Source organism: Antedon mediterranea, chromosome 2 (genome assembly GCF_964355755.1).
Source record: "Antedon mediterranea chromosome 2, ecAntMedi1.1, whole genome shotgun sequence".
Taxonomy (NCBI): Eukaryota; Metazoa; Echinodermata; class Crinoidea; order Comatulida; family Antedonidae; genus Antedon; species Antedon mediterranea.
Genome location: NC_092671.1, coordinates 27,378,286 through 27,394,241, shown reverse-complemented (window position 1 = coordinate 27,394,241; position 15,956 = coordinate 27,378,286). Strand labels below are relative to the sequence as shown.

General features: G+C 34.2%; 1 long non-coding RNA gene across 1 annotated transcript; it reads right to left on the bottom strand.

Annotated features, from left to right (window-relative positions):
* Positions 1 to 13,731: 13,731 nt before the first annotated feature.
* Positions 13,732 to 15,030, bottom strand: LOC140039815 (uncharacterized). The gene is made up of 3 exons (XR_011842600.1): positions 14,831 to 15,030; positions 14,109 to 14,279; positions 13,732 to 14,009 (listed from the first exon to the last, which is right to left on the bottom strand). It is a non-coding gene; the product is annotated as an uncharacterized lncRNA (long non-coding RNA).
* Between the last annotated feature and the right edge of the window lie 926 nt (positions 15,031 to 15,956).

Genomic DNA, 15,956 nt, shown 5'->3' with positions numbered 1-15,956 from the left:
TAAGAATTGGAAGAGAATTTGACACGTAGAAGCGCAATGCGCGCTCTTTGAAATTTGTATAACTTTGACTAAAGAAATTTAAAAACTACTTTTTAACTTCAACTGGCCATATGATAACATCACAACATCCGACCGGCTTAATTTTTTTATGAATTCATATCTACATTTCATCAGCTTTCTTAATAAGTTAAAATTTTCAAGGGCACGTTTAATTCTGATGAGCTGTAAGATATTAAACTGTATGGTGTAGGTGAAATTACACGACTCACGTTCTTCAAGTTTTTAAACGTGATAACGTCATCAAAATTAATTAATTAGGGTCTGTTTCTGCTGCAACTGCTCAAAATACGGTATAAAATACGGTATTTTTTATACCCCGTTTCTGCTAACAATACTTCTTGGGTGGTCGTGTTAAATTTCATCCTTTAATACCCAAATTGCCATTCATTTATTTGGTCGATAATTAAAAATCGCAATAAAGGAATTTTTACGTCTCACTTTCAACAGCCTAGCCCTAGTGATAGAGATGTTGAGAGCTTTGAATTTACTTGCTTTGGAGACTATTCCATACTCCTGCTGCTTTATTTGTTTAGAAATGTCTTTATAAATGTGGTTGTCCCTTTTATTACCTTTTAGTTGGCCGGACATTTTTAGCTTCCTCACCCCTTTCCCACACAGATTTATATAGTAAATACTGTGACGTCTTCGCTCCACATTTTCGCCGAATATATCTATACACGTGTGTAAAACCGCTGACAGCGACAGAAAATAAAAACACGATGTTGACCTCATGTCACAGGTAAAAAAAATACGGTATTTTTTATTGGCAGCAGAAAAGGGTACAGAAAATACGGTATAAATTTGTAAATACCGTATTTTATCAACAAATTTTGTGGGGAAAATACGGTATACAAAATACGGTATTTTTTTATGAGCGCAGTTTCTGCTGCCAAACAAATACGGTATATATACGGTATTCAAAAAATACCGTATAAAATACAGTATTTTCTTGGCAGCAGAAACAGGGCCATGGAGATAAACCACAATATCATCAGGTGGCTGTCCGATTTCCTGAAATGTAGACCTCAGTTTGTAATAGCAAATGGGCACATCTCTGACAGCAGGATAACAAATGTAGGAGTACCTCAAGGCTGTGTAATATCACCTGTGTTGTATTCCCTTTTCACTTCTGACTTTAGGTCACCAAATGAGTCATGTTCTGTGATTAAATATGCAGACGATACTGTTATCGCAGGATATATTTTAGGTGATAAGCATGATAATGAATATGACTACCGTAAATTGATATCAGATTTTGTAAATTGGAGCAAATTGAATAACAGAAATATCAAGAAGGAATACATCGAAATTGCTATAAAGAAAGCAAAAGATATTCCTATGTCAGATGTACAAACTACGTCAGCCAAATTCGAGCAGAGTGCCATTGGTCACAACCTATCATCCTAGGTTGCCTCCATTACACTCTATGGTCGTGTTTATACAACACCCTAAATTTGAACACGGCTTTAATTTTTAGCGTGTTGTTCGGACCGAGGTCAACCCACCTTAACGTTTGCTGTTATACTAGAAATCACGATACCGTGTTATACCGGAAGTTTCATCAACACGCAGTGCATGCTAGGATAAAAGGTCAAATCGTTGATCGCGCTTGAATTGGCTGAGTTGTCAACAATCATCGTCGCCTCCACGCTGTCCGATGTATTCGCGCGGTTTTTACCATTTTCATTATATTGTATTCGTTCACGTTTGCATTGTTGTTTATTTTGTTCTCGGTTCATTTAAATTAATAAAAGTTATTTTAAGGGTTTCATTGTTTCATCTATACACTATGGAAGAAGATGCCATTTTTGCGATGTTATTTTTTTAATTCTGTTTGGAGTGGGAAACGATAGAGGCCTACTACCACTACGAGTTGGCCCCACTAGGCTAGGCGTAAGACGTGGTAGGAGGATGATTGCTGGCAGCGAAGCAGCAATAAATGGGCCCAATCTTGTTAGCAATGATTGATATTACGACCTGTTTTAACGAGAGGTCAAAATATACCCTGAGGACACTTCCAACACGGTAACGGCGACCGGGAATCCACCAAATTTTAGGATTCAGCCAAGTAGCCTTTTTTGCAATTAAAATCTCATTACACGGAATCTCTTTGTTGTTATACAACACACTTTTCGTAGGCGTGTAGAATATGCGTGTAATAGCGTGTTGTATAAACGCGCCCTATTATTGAGAAACATATGCCCATTCTACAGTCTAACCACACATTATTGCATTTTACAGACCTCCCAACCTTCAGGATATATTAGTCAGATCAAAACTTAAGAGTGAAATTAACTCTCATGACAGCCAAATTTGGGCAGTCACATTTGTAGCAAATCTTGGAAAACTTGATACATTTCATCGGAGGCATCTTAGAAAAATTATAGGAATCCGCTATCCACATAAAATACAAAACATCAAATTATACGATACGAGTAAGGCAAGACAAATCTCATTGGACATTTTGGAATCGAGATGGCGGCTATTTGGACACATCCTCAGATTGCAAAAGGAAGTCCCAGCCAATAAAGCAATAAATTATTATATTGAAAACTGTAAGCAACAAAAGTATAGAGGACGACCACGATCCACTCTTGTTTACTGAAAATCTCATCACATCATAGAAATAAACCCCCCTTTGTGGTAATATAATAATTCTAACCAATAAAAAGTCACTAATATAATGGTACAACCACTATTAAAAAAAACCTTAGTTTTCTAGATCTAGAAAACTAAGATATCAAAACATTGTCATACACCAACAACTGTAACAATGGTACAGTCCATTCTTTTTTACCTTGTGGGTAGACACCGCTCGACTCTATAGCCCCTTTCTCACAGATGTGCTTGCAATATACCGGTATTATGCTGGCGTCGTGCCGGTATCGTTACCGGCATATACCCATTCTCATTGGACTATCATGCCAGAAATATAACCGGTATATACCGGCTTTCTGTGAGAAAGGAGTCGGGAATATTCGGCCAATAAAAAGTCTGACAAAATAATTATTGAGGGCGTCCTTTATTGTTATTATTTTTGTCTAGCGATATATGGCGGCGAATTTTAAGTTACAGATTATTATCTTCCTTTATAGCATATTTATGCAATACATGCTATGTACAGTATAATGTGCATATATTATACAGGTACAGCAGAAATTAATTAGCCGTCATCGGCAATCTGTAAAACACCTTAGAAGGCTGTAAAATTTACAAGGCGACGAAGGGTCAGGCACCAACAAAGAGCTATGGCCTAGGCTTATAGGTTATGCTACAAATTTCTTCTTGTCCCCTTATTTAAGCAGCTCTCTTATCTCATTATCCCTCCAGTTCGACATTATTATTGTTAATTGAATTGAATCGCCGCATACACTTGACCGCGCAAGGTGTCAAAGCCTCGACGGGGAATTAAATATAACCCCGGAATGTTCTAACAGAATGCCCGTCTGGCATTGCGGGGAATATCCCTAGAATATTACTAGGTCTAAAGCAGGTCATGTCGATGCCGGCATGATGCCAAGACGACCCGTTCTCACAGAAAACCATACCGGCATGGTAATGGTATATTCCCGCAATATTCCTGGCACACAGCTCTGTGAGAAAGGGGCTTTATTGAAACATTGTTGCATGTGACACATCAATACAATAATACAATATCACATGACATTGGCGTGACAAAGGCTTGGCTTTGCAGTTGATAGATGGCTGTTAATTTGTGAAACAAAGGCCTAAGAAACACTTTTGTTTAAATACTGTTTATAAACAGTGCCAGCAGTGTCAATTGTGAAATAACATGTCTGTTTTGGGAAAATGTTGTTTCATTTAAAAAATATACAGTGGGTTACTTTAAATTTAAATCATCCAGAATTTCGGGGGGAAAAATAACCAATTTCGGGAAGGCGGGGGGATCACCATTAAAAATTGGGAAAGCCCGCAAATTTTGGGAAAATTTGAAGATTATACACTCTTTCTTTCTGTTTTGTTTATTTCGGAATGTTTTAAACTTAAATTGAAAAATAATGATTTGCCTAATGCCGTAGTGGCTTTACCATCCAATCCTATCAAACTGTATGACCACTTTACTAGTAGAGGTATTGTTTCGGCAGATTGGATTGGTTCTAAACCCATTCAGATGTTACAAGATACTGGGGCTTGGCAAAGTCTGTTATTTCAAGGTACCTTTCTCCCCTGTATGACGCAACGTTTATGGGGTTTAATGTTATTGTTAACACTCCACTGGGTTAAATTGCATTCCGAGTTAGTTACAGGACTAGTTGAGGCAGGGGTAGTACCCTATTTGCCTGTTGGGATTTAGCGGGAAGTAAGGTCACGCTAGCACAGCCTAATTGTCACAAATAAATCTGTAGAAAGCACAAATATTTATCTTGTACCTTTTTGGACACTAAATTGCAGTCAAAGACTGTTTCAAATACATTTCCTAGCTTGCCTTTAGACCAAAAAACTTGTATACACGCTCAACATGAAGATACCGAAATTTAGCATTTAGCTGAAAAGGCCCCAAGTGATTATGACATTTCTGGTACGCCCGTTGGTTTCTCTTTCCAATCCGATATTTTTATGCGTAAAGGGTGCTTACTTGAGGCTCCCACCGATAAGGATTGGACAGTCATTTACCAGATTGTAAATCCAAGCTATTATAGAAATAGTGTTTTGCAATTGGCCCACGATCACAATCTTTCATTTAGGTGTTAAGAGAAGAAGCCTTAGCCCTGATGCTTGTTTTTCAGAGACTTAAAAATTAAGCATGTAAAAGGGGTAGAAAACGTGATCACTGATACTCTCTCTAGGTGCACAGGGAAATATAATAAAGAAGCTGTTATAATTTTTGTTGTTTACCATGACGATTGTTGAATATTTTTAAATATTAAAGTAGAAAAGTTTTTAACATTTAAGTAAATATAATTTGTTAGACATGCTGTTACAGCCTGTTTAAAACTTTTTTTAAGAGGTAGGGTGTGACATGGCTAATTAGCATATTGCATGGTCCTCCTGTGATTACATATGGATTTAATGCACAGCGTGCTATTGTTCGCTGTTTGTTCGCTCATGGCTGGCATTGAGCTTTATGTGTAATAACGCCAATGAATGGTTTTCTGATATTTAGTTTTTGTCTGGCCGTCTTACTCTTATATGCTGTCTCTGCACCCGTAACAATTGCTTGACCAATCTATCAAACCTTGATTCATTCTCATCAACAGCATCGGTCATCTGTTTTCTTTCCAGGAACAAGGTGACATCTAGCTCATGCCACTGGCTCTCGAGCATCTATATATAAATTATGGTTAATTCTGACATAGGCGAGCACAATGCAAAAACTTCGGTACAAATCTCCGCCTTGGATACCTACCTTATCTATCCGAGATGTACCGCGAAACGTAGATTTGATAACATTAGTGTGCACGCCGACGCTATTGTTCCATATTTATATCTTAGGAAGATATTATAAAGAGTTTTTTAACAACATTTATGATTTCAACATTGGATTTTCCTCTCAATTTCAATTCTTCCCGGTCAAAGTAATTTCCGGGTTTAAGATAAGTTCACCTTAGTTTCAAATATTTTCTCTCTTTTATACACAAGGGAGCAGTTAAAATAATAGATTTGACCCTAAAGGTGACTGGAAACAGGCACTTTCCATCAATCAATACAGTGTCCCTTTGGAAGATGAAAAAAAAATTGGCCATTAATCATAGCCATTTCAGTTTTTTGTTTATTTTAAAACATACCACACGTGTGTGAAGGTACAGTAGTTAAATAATAGGAATTATACTGCAAATTAATAAAGATCAAATTAAATATACGCCATAAAGAATCAGAATATATTGTGGGGAATAGTATTATAAAATTACATAGGGAGATTTGATAAGACATTTTTCGAGTGAAATCCCGATAGCTGAGTTTTATTGAGTAAGCTTGCAGGAATAACTGTAGGCTATCTTCCTGTGTCCCGTTAGGACCGAGATGTCTGCCCATGTTGCAAGCCGTAATGTCTTCTTTCTTGGGCCCACTCTGTCACGGCAGTTAGTTTCAAAAGATGATTAAATTAAATAATGTATTAATAATTATTAGGATGGTATTCATTTGAATAAACGCCTCTCCAATAAAACATCACTTTAAATAATAACCCCCCCCCCTCCCCACAACCCAACTATCTAATAAACGTCCATCCACATATTTATAATAACACAATTATACTATTTGTAGTAGAATTCACCGCACTGTTATCTGCAATTTACCAAGCATTTGTTATTCTTTTTTACCACTTTTCATATCTATGAGAGAATTTCATTTGATTATAAATGTTACCATATTATTAGAACTAAAAAATTTAACATATATCCCTCGAATAAGCACCTCCCTCAAATGACCTCCAAAGGGCCCTACCAAACAATAAAAACTATACTTTAAAATGTTATTAATCATCTAAAACACTGTGAAACAAAGTAGTTTAGTTTTACGAATGTCAAGCATTTTCAATAATGGTAACCGACAGAAAATGTATAAGGAGAACATTATCATTCCGAGAACCATCGTCTACACTTCCTAGAGGGGGAGCGAGCGAAGTATCATAAATTTTCTTAAAAATATCCAACGAAATGTGAAGTGTTGGTCTTGATGGTATAAATTGTAAATTATTAAAGTTAGCTGCTCCTGTTGTATGTGAGACTCTCACATATATATGTAATTGTACTTTGTTCACGTCAACTTTTCCATCTGATTGGAAAATTGCAAAGGTTACACATATTTTTAAAGAAGGTGACAAATCTGATATGTTTAGTTTTTAACAAATAATAATATTTTAAACCCATCACAATCTGGTTCTAGAAAGAAACATTCCACAAATACAACACTTTTAGATGTATCTGACTATATTCTAAATAATTATAATGATGGTAATGTAACTGCTGCAATATTTTTAGATTAAAAAAAAGCTTTTGATACTTATTGCTAAACTTAAAGAAATTGGTACATGTAATGATGGTTAAATTAGTTTAATTCATATCTAAGTTATAGATCACAAGTTGTATATGTAAATAGTTTAATTTCTGATTTAAGAGAAATTGACATTGGAATTCCACAGGGCTCTATTTTAGGTCCTTTGTTATTTATTATATATGTAAATTCTCTTCCTGATGCTGTTGATTGTAAATGTGTTATGTACGCTGATGATACCACTCTATTATGTAGATCCTCAAATCCCATAACTCTGCAAAACAATCTAAACTCAAATTTTTGTAAAATATCAAAATGGTTAGATAACAACAGATTGACTTTGAATGTTAAAAAAACTAAACTTATGGTATGGTACTAGTCACTTATTAAAAAACTTCAAAAATATTTCACTTGATGATAATGGAACTAACATTGAAAGAGTGGAATCATTTAAGTAGGTGTTATATTTGATACTAAATTGACATGGAAGGATCAAATAAATAGTGTATCATCAAAAGTTTCTAAACAAATAGGGGTAATACGGCGTGTGAAATACTACTTGCCATCTCATACAACTATTATGCTGGCAAATTCTCTTGTAATGCCATTGTTTGACTATTGTAGTGCTGTATGGACTAATTGTACAAATCAAACTTTAAATACACTTCAAATATTATTAAATAGATTAGGTATTTCTTAGGTAGTTCTGTTATCCGCAGATATATATACACCAAATTATATTTTTAAAACACTTAATTGGGTTAAACTAAATGAAAGATGGAGGGAACATCTACTATTTACAACTTTCAAATGCATTAATGGCCATTCACCATCATATTTATCCTCAATGTTTAAGTTTAATGACTCCCTCCACCCCAAATGCACCCGTAGCCAAAGTTGTAAAACATTATTAACACCAAGTAGTACGGGTCATTATGTCTTCCAGCTCGATATTTGTGCCAAAATAGATTTTTTAGCTAACTTTGAATTCTTGAGAATCCAAAAATGTTAGGTGCCATTTTTTTTTACCACTCCTTCAGCCGCCATTTTGTATTTCAAAGTGACCGACGTTCCACACTAAAGGTCAAAATGCAATTTCACCAAAATACTGTACTGTTTGGTATCGTTGGATAGAATTTTTTATTATGAATACAGTTTTACTAATATCTATTCTATTTTCCTTTGTTTATCGTCATAATTTTCCAATTATGTAAATAAATTGTTTTTAAATGTACAATGAAAAAGGTAGGCCTAGTCTCTCTTCATTCAAATGCTTGTTTGATTTTCTTTCTACTTTGTTATTGACCATTTATATGTTTTATATTATATTATAAATTATCTTAATACTGAATAAATACGGTACTGGATTACACTTAACTTCAATGTAAAGTTTTCGAATTATTTAAAATCAAAATAATTATAGTCCGTGAACAAAGGTGAAATAAACTGTTGTTAAATCACATCTTTGTTTTGTTTTGTTGGATATTTTTTTTAATTTGGAATTTATTTTATTTTTAGTAGCTACGGGTCAGGGTATCATTTTTTGCATAGCGTTCAAAATCATTTGTATTTTTGTCAAAGCGGGTACCACACAATATAAAGCCATCTGTGCACAATGCCAATGTTAATAGGCATGCCTTTCTATTTCTCTTTGAACGTCAGATGAAGTGCAGCAAACAGAATGTTTGCATTTGATATAATTATACAGTGAAAAAATCTTAAGATTAAAAAAAAAAATTTAGATCAATTAGTTTTCCTCAAATAAAGTTTACACGAAATAAAGAAAAGTCAGTGTCCTACTGCTGCCTTTACCTTTACAAAGTTCCTTTTGATTTTTACGTATGGTTTGTGATTATCGCAATATAAATCCTAACTCCGTTGTTATTATTAAAAGTCACATAGAATAATTAATCAAACTATACAAATATCCAATTTCCAGCAATATTCAAAGAAAAAACGAAATTTTTTAACACTCTACAACTACAGACATCTTATAAATATGTACCGTATGTAACAATTTCAGTTATTGAATTCCCTTTTATAAATTTTTGTATTTTAATTTTGTTACTTTTACTGCATTTCTCAGTTATATTTATTAAAAATGCAGTGGTTTTTTTTTTTTAAAGAGTGCGACCGGCTTCGACCACACAATGGTAGGGGATGGAATCGGGATTTCAGCCATCTATGCGTTTTGAATTATTATTATTATTTTATTGTTTTTGGGCATGCTCCTATTGTATCCGGTTGTTGTTTGTGTTGTATTCTTATGAGTATGAGCATATGCCACCGATTAATTTAAATAAAGATAATTGATTGATTTAAGATATATTGATTGATTGATTTTCTCAGAATCTTTAGTTATTTATAATATATGATAGGATCTTGCTAATGCAAATACAATAGCCGGTATCATAATCCGATCAAAGATCCTTCTGCGTATATAATGTCATAAACCACATTTGTGTTTTTAGCTAGATTTCATTATAAATCATCTGTATAATCTATACACTAAGAAATACAATTGAACAAATAATCTTATTTCGTTTCGTTTCCCAAGGTGAGACTCAAACTCGGTACCTTGAATGCTATAGACACGAGCAAAGACCACCGAGCCATGGAAAGATTCCTCCGTGTATTTACTATGCAGTAACCACTTTGGTGTAGATAGATTATTACATACCGCAATGAATTATAATTGTAACCGCTCTACACACAACACAAAAGATTATCGACTTAGGGTTGAGGTGAGCGGGGTTCGAGTTGATTGGGGCGGCGGCACTAGACACACATAGATAATAAATAAAAGAGTACACAATAGTTGGCTTATAGTAGATGTGTTATTATTCTAAATCGTAATACAAATTATACAATATGCGACTTATAATTAAGTATGCTTAAAGATTTAGATAACAAGTCAAACTTAAGTTTGTTGACAACTGGCAGTGGTCGAGCTTGTCCCCTTTTTGGTGTGGTAAACCCGTTCGAAGTTTGATGCTTATACACTCCACCGATTCCCTCGTCTGGCTGTGGACTTTACACACAGAATCCAACTTGGGCAATCTTCCCTCAACCTGAATTTGTTGAGCAAGGAATAAGTGTAAATACAACTTCTTTCAGAACGTACAAAAAGTATCAGGGAGGACCTGACTGCTCTCAATAGATTTAGAGTTGAGTTGTCTACTATGGTAGCCTTTTTGTATTTAATTCCTATAACTACAGAATTCTCTATACAGGCTTCATTCAAGGATAATTTAGGATTAGCTAATAAATCATAGCCTAGTGAGTATATAATGACAGGGTCTTATTACTACACTCTAACTTACATATAAACATACAATCAATGCGATATAAGGTGGTCAAACATATAGTACATATTTACAATATATCAAGTTGTATCTAAGATAATAAATTCATTGCTGGACAACAAGCAATGATAAACATAAAAGCAGTATCCTATATGTAGTTAACAAGTACAACTAAAGGACTTAGCTATGTTACTTACGCTACAAAATAATAAGTTTATGTTGGTTATCTTACCTGAATTTGTTGAGCAAGGAATAAGTGTAAATACAACTTCTTTCAGAACGTACAAAAAGTATCAGGGAGGACCTGACTGCTCTCAATAGATTTAGAGTTGAGTTGTGACTTTTCCCAACTCTGCAGTCTTTTTTATATGTCTTGGCCCCACCCTGTTGTTCCGAAATACATTCCTGGACCATTATCTAATGGTAGATGATGGTGGCCCTATTTCCTTATTTGGAGTTTGATCAGCTAATAGTTTATCCTTAAAATAATTAGCTCATACTTAAAGTATGTTGGTCAGTACTTTCTTTGTTTGTAAGGAAGTAGGAATGTGTAAGTGTTGCAATTTCCTTGGACTGGCACACTTTTGTGGCCTGGGTTACCCTTCATCTTCTTAGACTGGCCTACTTTTGTAGCCTGGGTTACACTATGTTTTACTATGATGATGTCTTTAAAATTTTTTTTTAATGATGCACAGTCAAACTATATACTTTTAACTTTAATATATGAACTTCTTAAGGAAGAAAGTTAATGTTAAGTTTGTTATTTCGGCCTAAGAAAATTGTATAATTTGTTTGATAGTCAAAATTAATTAAAAAAAATTTAATATGCCATTAATGATGACTTAATCAACTTGTGTTCTCTTAATTTCATAATAAATCATACATATGATACATACACTTCAAGAAAATGAAATAAAAAATAGGTGTTCCCGAGCATTCTAACAATATATTAATTTTAAAATTTAGCATATTTTCACCATTTTGTTAACTTAAACGTGCGTAGCTTGTCACTTTTGACGTGCTCGTATAACGCTGTTTGTTATTAAAGAAAGGTTATACAACAGTAATCGGACAAAAACAGTGCGCATTAACGTTTGACGCACAGTGCGCGTGCAAAAATATGCGCACTCATGGAGAGCCAGTCACTAAAAATCAAACATTAGGTGGCAAGGGTCAAAATTTCGAATTAAATAATCATAAAGATTTTAGCTTTACAATGGTACCAAGAACGATTTTCAAATCGCAATATGTAAATCGTAATAGTAAAATGAAAGTAACCCACTTTTTGAGTTTTTCGTAGTTTCGCGCAAGAAAGTCGAGATATTCGCGATTTTGTGCAAGACATCACAATATGAAAATATCGCCCGGTGAGATCAACAAACAACGAAAAAGTTACTTACACGGCACCGATAGGCCTATAAAAACAATATCACTATCGAAAAATGTTTTACATTTTATAAATCATAAATCTTACATCAATGTTTCGCCAAAATCCACATAGTAAAGACACCAGGCCTAGTTAACTAGGCCTAAAGTTGGTCCGGAGCCGTTTTACAACTAGGCTAGCCTAGTACTACGTACTAGCCTAGCTAGTAAACTGATGATAATGTTCATACCATTTCTAAACAAGTTTGTTGCGTTAAACTTGGCCACTTACAGTGAAACACCAAAACAATTAGGGTATACATACAATAATATAATTAAAGACTTCATATTGAAAATGAATCCATTATTTTTTATTCAGAGATAACAAACAAACATGCTAATCCGTAAAAGCCTTTGTAATGCTTCGGCGGCATAGCTAGCGCGCGACCGATACACAATGTGCCAAACCATCGCTGTACGCGCTACTGTGATGCACGGTGTATGTTATTTCGACAGGTACCATTTTGACAATCGTTCGTAACCAGATTAGTTACTTTCAAAAAGTAAAATATTGACGGTCCAGACCGAATATAGTGTCCATATTTATAGTATATACCAATAATTAACCTATCTACCGGATTTCGTAAAAAAACGTGAAACACGAAGATCTTCGTGTTTGGCAGTCAAGCGTTGTGTTTCCAAACACGAAGATCTTCGTGTTTGGCAGTCAAAGTGTTAAATAACTATGTAACTATGCATTTTTTGATATAGATGTAATGGGATAAAATGATCAGTATTACATTCCCTTTCCGATGATACCATGAATGACAAAGTTCAGTGTGGAATGTCGGCACATTTTAAAATACAAAATGGCGGCTGAAGGAGTGGTTGAAAAAAATGGCACCTAACATTTTTTAATTCAGCAACTCAAGAATAACAAAGTTAGCCAATAAAATTTATTTTGGCACAAATATCGCGCTGGAGCTAGTTCTCTATACATATGTGACTGTACTAAAATTGTAAAAATGCTCAAGGTAAAAGGAACCTTCAAATACAGAGCAACAAAAGAATGGAATCTTTTACCAACTGAAACTAGAACAAAAGTAACTGGGAAAAATATTTATAAACTCAAAAATATAGCAACTCTAATGTAATCTAGGTGATGCTACATCTTTGGACAATTCTGTTTCCCCACCCTTATAACACTGTATAAAATATCTTTGGACAATTCTGTTTCCCCACCCTTATAACACTGTATGAAACATCTTTGGACAATTCTGTTTCCCCACCCTTATAACACTGTATAAAACATCTTTGGACAATTCTGTTTCCCCACCCTTATAACACTGTATGAAACATCTTTGGACAATTCTGTTTCCCCACCCTTATAACACTGTATAAAACATCTTTGGACAATTCTGTTTCCCCACCCTTATAACACTGTATGAAACATCTTTGGACAATTCTGTTTCCCCACCCTTATAACACTGTATGAAACATCTTTGGACAATTCTGTTTCCCCACCCTTCTAACACTGTATGAAACATCTTTGGACAATTCTGTTTCCCCACCCTTATAACACTGTATGAAACATCTTTGGACAATTCTGTTTCCCCACCCTTATAACACTGTATGAAACATCTTTGGACAATTCTGTTTCCCCACCCTTATAACACTGTATGAAACATCTTTGGACAATTCTGTTTCCCATATCAATTTCCAAGGAGCTCAGGGACCTAATTTCGCTGGGTGGTGTTTTTTCTGTTGTTGTTCTCTTGATTTGTTACAAAAAACACAACAGTAGCGACTTGTAAACAGACGTTGAAGCTCATTTTGAGCTTAATAATAAAAATATGAGTATTTCATTTTCATATTTAGTTTTTACAAGGTTATTATTTGTACTTACAATTAGGTCCATTGATTCCATATACCTTTGTCATGAAATCGTAGTCGCCAAAAAAGAAAGTTCTCAGCTTATACTCCCTGAACAAGAGAAAAGTTGATTATTTTATTGTTTTGTTATTACTTGGGAACATCAAAGGAATTAGTAACTGGAGTGCTAAACTAAGAACTACTGCCACCATTTATATTTTGTGTTTTCTTACCTCCATTTTTGACCATCTAGATCTTGCACGTGCTTGGTTACCCTACAGATTGTATACACTGTCTTTGACGTGAAACATGAGTACAACTATTACATTTCTGACAGCGTTTGAGTCCTCAGCACTGATAATTTGAACCTCTGCTTTGAAGCTTTCTCCCCCGTGATCCCCTTTGAATTTCAACCATATTTAATTGTTGTGAAATATTTGAAGCTTACCTTGTCTTTGAAAAGAAAATAATACTGTATTTAACATTTTTTTTAAAACAGATATTTCAATATTGAAGAATTTTTAGCGACTGAAAATGAAGTGTTCTACTCACAAGTGATACTCATCAAGGTGATTAAGACAATTCCTTTGATATCGGGAACCACAGCTACCTCTTTCATAATCATGGCTTGATGTTTTGTGAAATGAAAGAGGAGCATCTCATTCTCAAGACAGCTCTCGTCGTTGCATCATTTTCTTTTCTGACGGTATCCCTGGAATATACCTATATGTATATACAATCAACAATGATTTTACAAAGAACTAAAATTATTTATACATTCTTGCTGTATTTTTTTGCTTTTAGATTAATTAATTATTTGCGGTACTATACGTACCATTTATTTGTATCAACAGAATATATATATACAGTATGTCTTTTACAAGAATATTTTCTATAAGTTTAATCTAAATCATAATGAACGGAAAACATATTTGATACAAAACAGGTATGCAATTAGCCGAAGCTCTTAAACACATTACCCTATAATACAGATATCTAATTAGCAAATAAAGCAATAAAAGTACAAATAGAAATAAAAGTAACAAAAGTGAACGCTACATGAGCGAGTATTTGTATATAATTCTGATCGCTCGTTTTTGAAGTACCGGTATATGTATTCTCTGTAGCTTCATTTCCCCCGCAACTTCCCAAATAGTTATTGCATATATTAGGTGAGGCAAATTTAACGAGTTGTACATCATTAACAGAACATCTGATTGAACAATATATTTAAGTTTGTTCAATACACAAATGACACTAATAATGATCATCACCTTCTTATCTTTAATAGCTGGTTCCAGATGATGTTTAAATCCGTCATCAATGCAAGTGCCTTGTCCACCATGATGTTTTTTGGAGTACCCGTTTCTTCAATGGTCATCTTTGGTGTGGATTTCATCATGGCAATATCCTGCTCATGGAAAGCGTCTTTACGGACACTCTGGCTGTACTCACGTATGTTGTGGCAACTTCTGTTTAGTGTTTTTTTAGAACAAATGCTGCTGGAAACTGTTGGATTGGCTATGAAGCCTATTTTTCGTGGCTGTAAAAAAACATTAATATTTGTTATGTATTCCCCAATAAGTTAGTATACAGTAATATTGTTATTTTTGTATTTATTAAGCTGAGTTGAGAGATACATACAATCTAAGTTTGCCTTAATAAATAATTGTGCCTACTTTTATACTGCACTTTATATGTGTGATACATGCTATGTCAAAAAACTGGATGAACATTTAAAAAAATGTAGTAAAATATTTAAATGTTGTGTACAATTGTATTGTACAGGACAATAATGTATTTGAGGTTTTGTTTGTTCCAACAATCACCTCTCCACCTTCTAACCGTAGTCTTTTTACAACTAACTGGTCATTGAATTTGATTATTACCGGAGGTATGTGGGGATCTTCTAAGCTGTATTAGAGTACTTCAACAGAATTGATCAAATCTCGATTTCTTTTCAATTTGTTGGCATTTGCAACACAATTATGGTGATTTACAGAGTTTCTTTAATACAGTAGTAAACATAAAACACAAAAGTTGCTATGTTTGGTAAACACAAACTTTGGGTCTGGTTGTTGACATTCACTTAAAGGTCTAGGCCTTTTAACATTTGCAAGGTGACGTCGGTCACAGATATTTACAGGATTAATTTCAGATGATAAAATACTTACATTCTTCTATTTCTTCAAAGGTGAAATTCCTCTTCCATCGTTCCCTTCGCCAAAGAAAACATTTATTGTAGCCCTATATCGTCTGCTTAGGCCTATATGCTCAACACACTCAATACATGCATATCTTAAACTGTTTATAAAATTCGTTTTTAAAAAAAACACCAAGCTTATATTTGGAAATATTACAGAATACACAGAAAGAGTGAATGAAGTTGAAGAAGATCAT